Source organism: Lepisma saccharinum, chromosome 5 (assembly GCF_977018435.1).
Source record: "Lepisma saccharinum chromosome 5, izLepSacc3.1, whole genome shotgun sequence".
In the NCBI taxonomy this organism is placed as follows: Eukaryota; Metazoa; Arthropoda; class Insecta; order Zygentoma; family Lepismatidae; genus Lepisma; species Lepisma saccharinum.
In genome coordinates, this window is record NC_139233.1 from 5,177,592 (window position 1) to 5,193,197 (window position 15,606).

At 37.6% G+C, this 15,606-nt stretch overlaps 1 protein-coding gene across 2 annotated transcripts in view; it reads left to right on the plus strand.

Moving 5' to 3' along the window:
- The window catches only part of LOC145987626 (RING finger and SPRY domain-containing protein 1-like), a 60,486-nt gene that overhangs the window by 23,442 nt on the left and 21,438 nt on the right, over positions 1-15,606 (plus strand). The gene's annotated exons all lie outside the window — the stretch shown is intronic.

Below are 15,606 nucleotides of genomic sequence, written 5' to 3' on the forward strand. Positions count from 1 at the left end.
TAAAAACAACCTTTTCAAGAAGAAAAGGGGGACGAGTCATCTGTTTGAATTTCTTATGTAGCAACCACTTTGATCTTTCTTGGAAAGATTTATGTTAAATTATTGGAAACCTGACTTCGAATTATCCAAATTTAACCTTCAAAATTCGAATTAAGTAGTAATTTTTAACATTGTTTTAGATAGGGGTTTCAAGGGGAATTTGCTTTTGTTCGAATTATCAAAGTTCGAATTAAAGAGAGCGCACTGTATATTTGTATGTATGCACATACCTTCCAGTTCTCAAGGAATGAACTCTGTAACCCATGCTTTGCAAAATACATGAAGTTTATAAATTTTGCACTTGCCTGCTTGCATGAGTGACACCATGCATCTTCTCTGTCAGATAATTATTTCTCTGTACTCAGTCAGTCATGTAGTTGTTGCCACAGTGAGAGCATTGTTTTACATTTATGGTGTCACTATTCTGAATTATTAAACAAAAAATGTGTTTAAAATCCGTACTAAGAGGAAAGTTACTTATGGTGGCAATTCTTCCTATCCTAACTGAAGCCATGAAGAGCATATTAACCTTTTCCGGACAGGACTAAGGCTCTGTCCGAAAGGTACAAAGTAGATACTTGAACTATGGTCTTGACGCAAGTGACGTCACCTAGTACAGTTCGAAAGCACCAAGAACAGAAGCACACAAGTACGCACCTTGCAGCACAGATGGTTGGTGACTAGGTCACGTGATATCCACACTCGTTGCTCGTTTGTTTTGAATCGCGGAGATAGAAAGCCAGCAACACGGGTTAAATATGCGTTGTTGGGTCAGCAAGTTGTGGGTTAAAGTTCTTCTAATGTGTGGAAATGTATGTGTACGAACATTTGAAAATGCTATGTGATTTCTATGGTGAAAAACAAGTGTTTAAAACGTGAGTAAAACAACGTGTCCTCAGTTTTATCTACTGATCGTATTTGGTGCTGCAGTCGAAGTGCAATTCGAAAGACTTCCACTTCCAGTCCACGACTTCAAGACCGCACAGCAAGAGCATACTTGGAGCTTGCTCGCTTGAAGTATCGTCTTGCACCTTTTCGGGCACAGCCTAGAATATTGATTTTCCCCCAGGAGAAGAGTGTTTTTGTTTTTTTTTAATCGTAGAAAATATGTTGCTAAATGTGTTATTACTTAACATTTTTTCTGAAATCAAATACTTTTTTTCCTACAGATATATAATGTGTTTCGTTGTATAGAAATGTTCTCGTTTTATGAATTTTTTCTGAAACAATTTTTTGAAAATTGAAAAATATTTAACATTGCATAAACACTACTGAAAGCATATTTTAAATGGGCAATACAGACTTAATTCATGAAAATAACCTAGAAACTTCCTATTTGGATCAATATCATCACTCACATGAAGCGGAATCATCCTAAGAAATTCCCACAATATGGAAATAAATTATTCAGTGCAATTTTCAAAAGTGCAGCTTAATTCGACAAGATTACAAGTAAAATTCAGCAACAAAGAAACCTGACAACTAGCGGTTGAAATTTGATAAAGATGGTTACAACACACATGCACAAGAGACGCAGTGTGATTGTAGCCTATCGTTCATTCACAGTAGAATTTTATAGTGAACTACAGGCTATAACCATCACCCATCTTATGGGACATAAATTGTTCGATGGGCTATGCCTGTTGTACAGTGTGGTTATAACACCTATAAAGTGAACTGTGGAATGCAATTGTTTCCTGTTGTAACAACCTACATACTCATATCATCAATAGGTGTGCTACTTTTGTTGCAAGAATAATGCAGTTTAGTATTCTTTCTGGATTTATTACTTAAAATTTTCTACAGGCTGTCCCATAATTATTGTATTGCATACACAGTTGATAAAATCTCCCCTCCTGCAAAAAGTTATGAATTGCAGTCACAGAAAGTTGCTGACATGCCTGCACAGTATGTTCTTTAAGATGGAGAATGCTCTCAATTTTGACTTCATACACCATAGCTTTCAGGTAGCCCCACAAATAAAAGTCGAGCAGAGTGAGATCTGGGCTCTTTGGAGGCCACTTCAGTCATTCTCGGTATTCACTCCAATGTACAGGAAACTGTGTGTTACGGTAATGTTGCACTGTAAGAACAAGAGAAGTTCATGTTTGGAACTTATTATTGACAACCAAAGTCCCCACCAGTAAAATAACTTGGATTTGCTCCTCCTCAGTGCCATGGTTTACCTGTAACAGAAAAATGGGTAATATGAACAATACCTATGGTTCCAGACTTATGGGACACCGAGTAGAAAGAATATTCTGGAAAATAAATTAATACAGTTTCGTAAGATTAATTCAAATTTTATGAAGTGAAGATATTTGAAAGAATGTATTTGTAAATTGCAAAGAGTTCCACAAGTAGAAAATATATAGATTGGCATTTTTGTTATTATGTCAATTACAACCATTATATACATACTATCAAGTGGTCTCATTTGTGTGTATTGGTAAGAGAAGTCGAAATGAAATCGTATGAAAGAGTAAGTCTTCAGTACACCAGTGGATTCCCAAGATGAGTTGAGAGAGAATTGTGACAGCCGCCCAATACATAAGAGACAAAGTGTCAACGTGAGTGACTGTGTCTGAAGTACGCCGCAGGCTGCGTGCTTGCATATGTAACCGGGGGAGGCAATTTTCACAGGATTTGTAGTTTTTGTAACAGTTAATTCTGACAACCTGGAATCATGAGAATGATAAATAACACTATTATTTCACTCATTTTCGTTCCTTGATTTCTCACAACCGACAACTTCTTTGCACTTTACAAAGAGATCTACAACGTGCCTTCTCCACTTTCTATTCAGATTTTTCCCCCAACCCGTGTGCCAGTTGACAACATTTGTATCTTTTTGGAGAGCTTATGAAACGAGGAAGTTTTTTCTGTAATTTTTATGCTAAGTGTGTTACCAATTTTTTGAGTAATCCTCTTCGATTTAAACGATAATTTCCAAATTTCTTCATGGCGTGTGCACCAATGACTGTTTCTTTCTGTGTGTATGGAAATTTTGGGCATGAATTTTTTTCCCCAGTAGTCACTCATTCGTCAGCTGTTAGCATCGTGTCGATTAAGTGTCCAGTGTGTAGTAGTTTTTTCACAATTAGTAGTTTTTTGGTTGCAATTCGGAATATGTCACGAAAATCTACAAACTGCAATAACTCGAAACCCATTGATTTCCGACCCCCGGTGCATGGGTCAAATTTGTTGCAAATGTGCTTTAGTATTACCCCTTTCCAGGAATAGGTCGAATTACCAATCACCCTGTATATAATATATATATATATATATGTCACGGCTGCAGGTAAGTTAGACAATATGCACAGATGCCAACTGTTCAAGGGAATATATTAGTGCTTGTCAGTGTGTATTTGTCAATAGTTAAAAGAAATATTTCATTCTTAAATTCCAACATGTATTTTTCATCAATAGGTCCCAGATTTTTATTTTCCATTTACGGTAATTGTCTTACATAAAATGTGATTGTTTCCTATTTTACATAGTTTTGATTGAGTAATGAAAACCTATTTGTGATACAAGTATTCATAGTATGATTTCTCTAAAAATTTGATAATTTTCATCTTGTGAAAGATCAATCACCTTACTTTCACTTAAACCAGTTTTAAGCCAGGACGTATGTACGTAGTTCTTCATTACTGCCGTATTTCTAAAATAATCCCTGTAAATTCTGGGAATAACTGGTAATGACCCTTACAGAATTTTCAAATCAACTGAAACAATAGAAAACTATGAAAAATGTTATTACATATTTTAATATGTATATTTTACATGTTTCATAGCTTTATTCTACACATTCATGTATGTATATGTTTTAGCTTCGTAGCCTTATTCTTCATCATCACAATAATAGGAAGATTTCCATAGTTCAAAATATTCTTTAGTATCTTAGAGACCACTGCACCAAATATTAATTAATTTTCACATCCTTAGAAATGTTACAAGGAAAAGAACAAAACATTTCAATGAGAAACTGAATTATTACTCACTCGCTAAATCCATCCTCTTCTACCTTGAGGTGTAGAGTTTAATACAGTTACAAGAGGATAAGATACATGAATTGAGTTTTTGTTTATGCATGGAAAGGCTAATCAGTAAGGGACCTACAGTTTATAGTTGGATCCGAATCACTATGTTACTCCACCAGATATTAAACCCAGGACCCCGTGATTACAAGGTGATGACGTTGCCACTAAGCATCGTAGACCTGACACCGCACATTGGAAGTGTAACACAGTTGCCATTGCCACATGCCACACTATACCTTGTAGGTGATATATTATTTGTTTTATTGTCAATCAAGATGTCTATCGTACTAAAAATTCTGTGAGAACTAACAGAACAGCCTAACAGAGGGTGTGTGAATGGTGTGCACATTTTTTAAGACTTAAATTGGTTTGTTACAATGCCAGAAGAGAGGCTCAGATCTTACAATAGTGAATGTTGTCAATATTCAATACAGAGGGACCCTCGTGTTGAGCAGTAGTTGAGCAACTGTTCATGAAATAGAGGAAAACAAAACATCCATGTGTACTGGAAGTGTTGAAAGAATTATCAGTGATCAGCTACACTTCCGGAATAGTCATCTGTGATGAGACATGCATGTTACTCCTAGAAAGCTTTCGTGTCCTGTGCCAAACATTAAAGCTAACTATTTGTCTGCTGGACTACTGATTTCTTCAGAATTAGAACACAGTATAAATATTGGAAAACACATTTTATTTACTACAAATGTTAGTATTTACTTACAAAAGACATGCATAGCATGAAGGAATACAAAATTACATTTTTTAAGTCTTGTGTGAACTCCAAACAACACTTTGACTGGTGTTCACCTCACATAGCTTTGGAGCAAAGGTAGCTGCAGAATCTGGCCATCCTCTGCTTGCTTCAGGGGCAGAATGCAAAAGTCTTCTTTCCGTGTTGTTTTTGAGAAAGTGCATTAGTTTTTTGCATTTCCACATTCAGGATGTTAGCAAAATCTTGCGAAGTTGTCATGGAAGTTTTGATGTACGAGAGACTAACGTTTCGTCCCCCAGACGATGCAAAATTTAAAACTGTTAGAAACAGTTGTAAAAGGACACCAATACATTCCTGTCAGTCTCTCTGACTCAAATGAAAGTAGACTGGGCAGGGTGTGGAACAATTAATTGGAAGACAAGGAATCTGCACCAGTCTGCCAGACGACATATTAGCTTTCTATGGTTAAGTGATTCATACATCTTTCCTGCCAGTTATTAACATATTAGAATGTGAATAACAATAAATATGATACTGCCACGTGGATATTCTGCAGAAGCATAGCCTGAACAATGCAACGGGAACGCATGAACGAACACCCAGCTGAAAATGCAAAAAAAAAAAAAAAAAATCCAAAGTATGTTTTCTTTTCAGCACAATAAAGCACTATATTTCCAAATCGTACCATATTTCACCGCATAATCGTTGCACCCTGTCTTTTCGGAAAGTCCACAATTTGCAACACTGTAGTAAATTATTTCAAGTGTAATATTTCGACTATAATCACAAATCATTAACAAATAGTGTGTTAACTTTTTTAAAAATTGGAAAAATGTTTGCTAAACTGCCATGAAGAAATGATGTGCGCTGATTTGGACTATTTAGATTTTACTATATTTACGAGTATTGCAAGCTCTAATTTTGCACCAAAACAGTTTACCTAGTAATGAATGACTTTTAAGTACCAATATTACTGGTACTTAAAAATAAAAAGCTTTGCATAATGGTCGCACCCCATTTTGTTGCAAAAAAATTTGCGACAATTATGTGGTGAAATGTGGTATATTTTATGTACGAAAGTTTTTTTTCTTCATTTCATTCATAAAGGCTTTGTAATGCCTCAAATTTCACAAAGATTTTCCACATTGGTCTCAAGAAAAGTGCACCTGATTAGGCAGCAAGTAGCTGGCACACAACCTGTGAACTCTGTGGCTTCCTAGTGATTCCTAGCTCCACTGAGGGAAGTCTGATGAATTAGTTGAAAATAATAGGCAATTGGTGCACAGGGAGTGCTGTGGACCACATGAAAGTCTTCTTGGTGGAAGTTAAGGAACTGTCTACAGTTGGCAGCAACTGTTACTGATGCAGAGAATGCTAGGTTTTTTTTTTCAATTCTGGTTCTTATATGTTTTTTCTACTCGGCATTGATGGAAAATAAGCAGTAGCATAAAGATATAATTCATCGGCATAGGCTTAGCCTAGAACGTATGTTTTTATCCTCGGTACCTAATGAAGTTACTAAGCACATTCCAAAGCTGTTTCTTTGGACAGAATCACAGAATTTAGCAAGTCTCCCCATATTTATATGAACAGGCATGAATCCTGGGCAAGCATCGAACTCGGAACGTCCAGTTTAAAAGTGTCGTCGCCAGGCGGCAGCACACCGTGTGATCCGATCAAATTTATGAACGTCATACAACAGTGCGAGACGTTTTATCGCGAAGTTTTTGCACAGTTTGTACAAGAAGACCTCTTCAACCGAAAAGCAGTAATTGTTTAGTCTCAGGAGACAGTTTTATTATGCTGTTTTGTCCAATTTAAAGATGATGTGATCACAGTTTTCGCCTGTCTCTCGGAATTACACATTTTCTCCCTCCCAATGCATCAAATGGAATATTGTTTTATCGGGTGTGAAGGGAGGCAAATTTTTAAAATGCTGACGTTCGAGACGGAAGATATTCGAAATTTCCCGAAAGGCTCGGCTTGACCTTTGGCATTCGAATGGGCGATTTTTTTCAAATTTTCCTCTCCATTCGAAAAACCTCTTGGATATTTCAAAATATGAAAAATTACGCTTAGAATTGCTTCTAGAGCATTTACGTGAATTTTCGTGTAGTTTTCTATATTGTCTAGATATTATCAATATTTAATAGACTTACGTAATCGCGAAACTATTGATAATATCTAGACAACAGTGAAAGAATACTACATGAAAATTCACGTCAATGCTCAAGAAGGAATTCTAAGCGTATGCAATTTTTCATATTTTGAAATATCCAAGAGGTTTTTCGACTAGAGGAATTTTTTTTAAAAAATCACCCATTCGCATGCCAAAGGTCAAGCCGAGCCTTAAAATGGCGAATTCTACACACTATTTCCCCCTCAAGTGTTTTTTTTTTTTCATTTCCCGAATGAAAATGCTAATTTCAAGAAATTTCAAATGCTTTCAGTGCAGAAAACTGGAGAATTAACAACTTTTATAAACGGTCATCTGGAATTTCCCCTCTCTTCAGGATCCAGGATCTTACACACCCCTCGTTTGTAATATTAATTTTCTATTAACGGCCAACAAACAATTCTTTTTACTCTAGTTTTGAATGTAGTATTTTCGTTTAGTTCAATTGCACGAAATTCTTATCGAGCTTCCCGTTCTAATCCATAGATGGCAGGAGTGTTGCTAAACGCATTCCAGCGGCTTAATACGGCAAGCATTTGATACTTGGAATGTAATATTGCTGATTCCAGCTTTATTACAATTAAGGGGAACGGGATTCTACCCATAATAATACAATAGTAGCCAGTGGCGTGCCCAAGCGGGGATTGCTGGGGTTATAACCCGCCCACAGGTTTAAACCACACAATATATCGTTTTTGTGTTTAGATCCCGTGAAGACTAGAATTTTTTTGTTTTTGTTCTACACGTAGATAACGTAATCTTTGTAAACAACATGATGAAAGGTGAAAACTTAGCTAAGGGCGCTGTAGAAGTAGAACAAAATTATACTGCGTATCAGTTGCTAATGTGTGAGAAAAACCTTTCAATTTCGAACAATTTCTCACCTAGGAAAAAAGCCTAACATCGGAAATATTTTAGTGTTTTGTGGGGAAAAGACTACTTTTGCCTCACGACTGCCATCTGTTGCGTTCTTTTTGCATACGATTTATTTTCTTTCGAGAAGAGAGAAATGTTCTTGTAAATAGGATTCTTGTCAGTTCGTTAGGAACAAATATAGTTGAAAATGGCACTTTTCTTTCATGAAGTCTTCAAAATTATTTCTAATGTACTTTAGATTGTCTACGTAGTCTATGTAAACTACAACCAAATGTAATCTACGCGTAGATTACGTGAATACAACGCACGTAGACGTAAACTTATAGTGTACGGCACACCACTGCTTGCAATACAGCGTAAAAGCAGAGGAAGTTGCAGTAACAGAAGGTACCTAATATAATTTTCTACTTTTTTGTAATTGTATTAAAATGAAAGTATTGTTTATTCCAAATATGCACTGTAGTTTTGGAAAGTTATGTGAAAAAGAAAATTTCGACAGTTTTGTCCACATCGACAATTTCAATAATTAACAGCTTTTCAAAATCGCTGAATTCATGTCTACTCGACGGAGCCATATTGACGACAGATTTCTCAAAGGCACTGATATTTTGATCAATGAGCAAACAGCGTCAAGCAAATGATCTGTCTGCTCAACGAGCGAAAATCTTGCTCAGCGAGCATCGCTCAGATTCTCGACGCGCCCGTGGAAGTTTTGAAAATTTGTCGAAAAACAATAAAAGTCCGGGATAATAAGTTGTTGTTGTTGTTTTTTTTGTACTTATGAGGATTTGGGGAAAAAATAAATTCCTCTTTTAGTTTCTCTTACGATGATTGATAGTATTTATAAAAACGATTTTATAGTTTTTGTTCGTTTATTTTCAATAATGTTGAATAAAATGTATTCTATTGAACGTTTAAAACGTGGTTATAAGCATGTTAAAGCACCCTTGAATTGTCTTGGAATTTATTTTTGAGTGCGAAATTTGAATATGTACCATGTTGCACATAATAAATTAACGTGCTTCGTTTTTACTAGTGATGATGCTAATAACAATTGGCGGTGTTTTTTTTACGAAATACACATCACACTCCTTTTCCGACTTTCGTTCCAACCATGGTCGTGGGGGGGGGGGGGTTGAGGGATCGACCCTCCCTGGAAATTGCCATCCTTCATTTCAAGTTACATAAAATCAAAAAGCTTGTTATTTTTATTGTTGGTAACAGAAGTCAAGTTCATCCGTTCATAGTATTCGGTCAGAATAAACAAGTAAAGACTGTACTCGATCGAAAAATCTAGTGTAAATTACAGGAACCAGGTTCTATTTTCATATTCCTCCATTTAATCCAAGGAATGAATGGTTTCACAGTTTCTAACATTCCAAAAATTATAGTTTTATGTGAGAGGTTGCACAACATAAACTTTATAAGTAACATTTTTTCCCAACTTTTAAAGGCTATTCTTGGGCGCGATGTGTAAAATTTAATAACAAAATACAATAACTATGAATTTCAGTACATGGAAAGTACGAAATGTAAAAGAAAATGGAAGACAATTGTACTGGATCTTCACTCGCCTGGTGGATCGAGTAGCAAAATCTCCCCATTTTCATAATAATAATACATTTGGACTAAAACTGGTTTATTTTTATTAGTTATAATCGTTATCATTGTATATTAATTATAACCAGGGCATTAACAATTATTGTTTTTATTATTTCTACTGATAATGGCCCATCCCTACAAAAATTTTTGGTCACGCCCATGATTCTAGTAATTCCAGATAATTTCGTTATTTATTTATCGTCCTGAGCGACCATGGTTTGGCTTCCCACAGCCATCCATGGCTGTCCTCAAAAAGACCACACTCGGCGATAGAGAGAGAGCGAACACAACAGAACAGGTCGTGAGAAAGGTGCAAGAACCGTTATTCGTGGCGGGGTAGTTCTGTAACAAAGAGTGCCTTACCTGAGTGAAGGGAGGGAGGTGTTATTGAAAAAAAAAAGTGTTGCTACAACGTGAACGAGCTTCGTTGTCCTGTACAAAGTAAATTTATTGTAGGAGTACCATTCTCTGTGCGAGCAGGGATTGTACTCTGTGATTTATCTACACACACCCTAATTTGTTCACAAGTCCAATTTGTGGACATTTTGGCGCTAAATAGAGGAGAAATTCTAAGCTCATATAATTATTCATATTTTGAAAGGAGAGAAAAATTCGAATACAGCCTCGCTGGCATGGGCCATAAGTCCAACCGCTGTCGAATCTACAGTACACGAATAAATAAAAAGCATAAACAGTTTCCGTAACGATTATATTTTGTCAACAAACTTGATTTTTCTTCTGTTGCATTTTTTATGTGCATATCTAAACCCGTGGCGCAACAGCCCTTGAGGGTCAGGGCAAAATACTTGAGACTAGTTCTCACTATGGCAGGGACATGGACAAGACATATTCAAACGGTACAAGGAAAGGCTGGTGCAATAACAAACGAAATAATGCGGACAGTATGGAAGTTGGAGAAATACGACATACATTTTGTGGAAAAACTGTATCGTACATTATTAATAGGGTAAATAGGGTACGGGAGGGAGATAGGGGGAGCAAAGGGGGGCGATGTACTAAACCGAATCCAATGCACATTTTACAAGAGGGCTTTGCATATCAGCATGGGCACTGCAAACTGCGGCGTACTACGGGAACTTGGATTGGTAAGGGAGAATACGTGGGGTATGTTGAGAAGGGTTAAATACTGGGCGACATTAATATCGAGAAGGGAGAAGTCTGTAAAAGGGCAAGCGCTGATGCAACAGTTACAAGGGGAGGAAATGGGAACATGGGCGAAAGAGATCAGAGGTAAACTATACGAAATTGGACTGGGAGGGGGAACACGTCGACCAGGGGACATTGCAATACTGAAACAAAGATTAGAGGATATAGATAGGCAGAAAATGGTAGCGTAATGTGAAACTAAGAGATCGCTCGAACTCCAAAGAAGGGGACCGCGGGAATGGGGACAAGTAGCGTACATCACGAAGGTGAGCATGGTGGCAAGAAAGGGGTTGGCATGGATGAGGCTAGGGGGATGGAGACACAATACAGCAAAAAATGAGGAAGGGAGATATAAATGCGTATTATGCAATGGTGATGATGGGCCAGAACATGACACGCGCGTTCTGCAGGAGTAGAAGCTACGCAACATAAGCTTGGAAAGTGTGTTCGAATCAATTGTAGTGCAAAGGAACATTGAACTATTGGAAAAAAGGGGGGGGGGGTATATTTACAAATAGTTATGGGGAGAAGAAGTGTTGCACAGAGACGGGATAAGGAAGAGGAATAAGTGTTAGTTCAAGTGAGAACAGTTAAAACAACCAGAACTGCTATTTAACACCTATACGAAATGTAATGGGAAGTGTAGTCTGTAAGGTAAATCATAGTTGTGTAATACGAATATGCGCACAGCCGATGGCTCGCACATGAGACTAGCAATAAATACTTACTTAAGCCCGCATCACACGGAACTGGATTTCTAGTAGGTGTGCCCTAATTGGCTCTGGACTGGTTACCAATTTGCTAGTTTTCACCTCACACGATACTTATCAACGTAATTGTCGATAGACTTTTGTTCCCATACGGGGGAACTTGTAATGGCGGCCGCATGAGATGTAAACATTGTATCACTTCACATTTTTAAAAGCCGATAACTATTCAACCGAGAGGAATAACGTTTCGTATAAAACGTTATTAGGTACAAAACAATGGCGCTGCTTAAATACATCATACTTTACAACGTTTACTGTACACGTATGGAAGAATATTTTAGTTGTTTGAAATGTAAACACCGTGCACTCGGCATAGATTGTATAACTCAACGCGCCTTTCATGCTGTATACGTTATACATTGCTGGAGTAACACTCGGAAACCACAGACAAAAACGCTCCTTTGCACACTCACAGATTATCTTCACATGGCGAAACTTTGCTCTGATTGGCTGTTCCACAGAATCCAGTCGAGGAAAGCAAGTAGCAATTAGAACATGTCATTCCTCCAAACCAGTCAAGCAGTCAGCCAGGCGGCCATGATTGTTACCTAGAAAGTTAGTTCAGCGCCAACTAGGGCATTCCTACTAGAAATCCAGTTCCGTGTGATAGGGGCTTTACTTACTTACTAACTGCCTGCCTCACTCCCAAAGGTGGGCGATCAACCAACCAGTTACGGGGTGACGTGAGGTCAGCACAATGAAGCCCTAGCTTTTGTAGGTTTCCATGACCGTGTTACGCTGCTCATTCGTAGCTTTCCAATTTCCTCACAACACGGACACGGTGCGGGACATAGTGCATAACTAGATAAACCCAAATTACATCGAATGTAAAGTTTTGGGGCAATTTTTCCTCCCTCACCCTTGGGCGAAATATTACCATATTATTTCTCCACATACAAATTGAACATTGACAAGATATTCCCCCAAAACGCAAGTTCATTATTTTCTTTACCATGTCATAATTTCATTGTATCCCCCTTTCAAAAATCCCCCCCTAGAATTTTCGTCCACTTATTCCATTTACCACGAACCGGTAGCTACGAGTACCAGGGATGCACAATCGAAACCTGGTACGGCATGTGAGTCTTTCATCATAAGTTTCAACGGTAGATCGTCATCGATTCTCAGACACTACCAATGCTACAACAGGGTGACTACTCACCGGGAATTTGATAAACGGAAGATTATTGCAAGATGAGATATCTTGAAGTTAATTAGGTAAGTTGGAGTTTGAAATTCGTATGCAATTAACAATTTCTCGTAGATTAGTACATATATCCCGTAACATGACTTGGGTTTGTAGATGTATATCGAGTCTGAGTACGTGAAATGGCACAAACGTAAACTCCTAACCTTAAATTAAATATTTTAAATACATACACACACCGTTTAATTTAATTTAATTAGAATTTTTGATATAATCACGCAGATCCTTAATATTGTTAATATATTTATGTAGTATGTGTGTGGCGAGACACGGTTGATACAAAAAAAAAATTGCTTGTATCCTTGAATTTTTGGAAAGTACGCCTTGAAAACCGGGTATACTTTAATGTTATCATGGCCCTAGAGTGTCCGGCCACCTGTATAAAGATGAAGTTTGGTAGATTTTATGAGTGGGGAATTGGACCCCTCGACCGCCCCTGGATATTTTTTCTCTGTGTGGGTGTTCTTTTTTAGTGTATCATCATCATTCATCTTCATCCTGAAGAGTAGCGAGAAAGTGGAAGAGAAATAACAAGAATTTGAGCGAGCCCATTCGGCATGTTTGCAAGTCGGAGAAATAGGATGCTGTAGATTGGCCGTATCTTCTGTCGCACATCTCGCAGCCTCCTTGAACCTTTACGGGCATGGGGAGGGGGGAGATAACAGGGAGGCGTTGGTGGAGTTATGTTACTTTGTCCGGTCGTAAACTTGAGTTTCGACTCGAGAAGACGGTCGATCTGCGACACACGGACAAAAAACTTTGACACTTTTTTTTTTCTTTCTCCCCTTTTCCTGCTTTTGCCCCCTTGTAAGAGACGAAAGTCGTTATAATAGCACAGTTTCCGAACTGGACCCGTCTACTGGGTCGAACATGGGCGTCGCCAGAAATTTTTTGCAAGGGGGTGGGGGTCAGGCCATTGATAAAAGTTGAATAGTAGAAATAATAGCTAACAATCATAATTATTGCCAGTGTTATAAACGTTATTACACGATAATACATGTTATAAACTTATAAAAATAATAGCATTTTATTCGAAATTTATTACCATTATTATTATTATTATATAAACTGGAAAACTTTGCTACTTGATCCACCCGACGAGTGAACAACTATATTCCACTTTTTTTAAAAAAAAAAGAAAATACCCAGTTAGTGTATAGAAATGCACAGAATTTGTTATTAACTTTTGCACGCCTCTTTCAAGAAAAGCTTTCAAAGTTAAGGGAAAATTTCAGTCAAAAGTTTTTGTTCTGTAACTTCTCACATACAGCTCTAATTTTTGAAATTTTATAAACTGTGGAACTATTTATTCTTTGGATTCTTTATTCTTTCTTTAAATGTTAGAATATGAAAATACGTATAACCTGGTTTGTGTACTTTACACTCTGTTTTCTAATCTATTTTTTGTTTTTTTACTTTGATTATTCTGTTCGAGTACTAACTAAATAAACTTTATTTGTGTTATTAACAATAAAAATAACAAACTTTCTGCTTTTTGTAACTTGAGAGATGCCAATATCCGGAGGAGTGGTTGACGGATCCTTTCGATACCTCCCGACATCCCTGAAGCCCATGGTCGAACAAAAATTCGTTTTTGTAGAATTGCGTAGACATTTGTCTACAAAATTTGATTTTCCTGTCTACTCAATGAAATATCCTATTTTTTCAAGGTGAAATTTCCATTTTGAGAACGAAATTACCACATTTTTTTCAGTATGAAGTTACTCTCATAAAGTGAACTCCGTGGCCCAACAGCCCTTCGAGAGCCAAGGCCTTCAAAGCCGCCGATTCGTTGGGTGACGCAACTCTCACCGAGAATCTGACCCGGGTCCGCTCTCACCAAAGGGGAGAGAGCACTAACGATTTGGCTACGCGGGCACAAAGTTTCCCTCGTACAGAGTGAAATTCCCTTCTTTTCTGAATGAAAGTTTCCCATTTTCAAAGTGAAGTTTTGCCTTTTTGAGAGTTAAACTCCTCCGTTTCAGATATTATGTTAGTTTTTGAGAATGTTTGATTTGCTTTATTTTACTTCTCCTTTTGTGCCACTTTTGGCTAATTTGCGAAGATGGGGATGGTGATGATATGATGAAATTGATGAATGAACACTCACAAACATCCATGCACAGGCCAGGATTCGAACCCGAGACCCCTGGCGTCGTAGCGGGATGTGCGAACCACTCCGCCACGGGGGCCGGCTTTTTTGAGAATGAAATTTACATTTTTTAAATTATTTTTTTTCAAAAATAATTTTCTGTTGTGCCAAAACAAGATTTTGCTTTTTCGCGAATAGAATTCTCCAGTTTGAAAATGTTTCTGTGTCCGTATCCAGCGGGGAAAATAACTGGCGAGAAATTTATTTCCGTTCATTATGCTTTTTTTAGGTGGAAAATAAAATACACGTTGTTCAATTTTCAAATAATTTAAGGGCATCTCCGATAGCCCAGTGGTATCGTCGTCGCCTTGTAATCAAGGGGTCCCGGGTTCGATTCCCGGTGGAGGCACATGGTGGTTCGAATCCCACTTTAAACTGTAGGTACAGTCCCGATTAGGCTTTCTGTGCATAAAGTGGACTTAAAACACCAAGTCGATCAAATAATTTAAAATAAAGCTTTAACCTTCCTGGGGAAGTGTTTTTTGCCTCCCCCAGGAAAGAAGTCTGTGTACGCCCAGTGTGTGGAGGGAAATTTCAGTAACTACCCTGAAGGAAAAGGATATTATGTAAATTATCCCCCCTCAAAAAAATGAATGCAGGAATCATTTTAAGTATGAAATTTCCCTTGTGCGTATAATAATTTTTCTTTGTTTAGAACAACAGTCACAACATATTTTGGGACATTATATCAAAAAACGTGTATTCTTGTGCCGACCACCCCTCCCTGTCTACCAGCATATATGTATTTCATGTTTCACTCGCCACTGAACTGAAGTAATTACTGAAGTAATTATAAAACGGGCCTGAACCAGAATGCGTTCTTTTGGAGGGAACGGTGAACTCGCCCCTTCTTTCTTCTGCC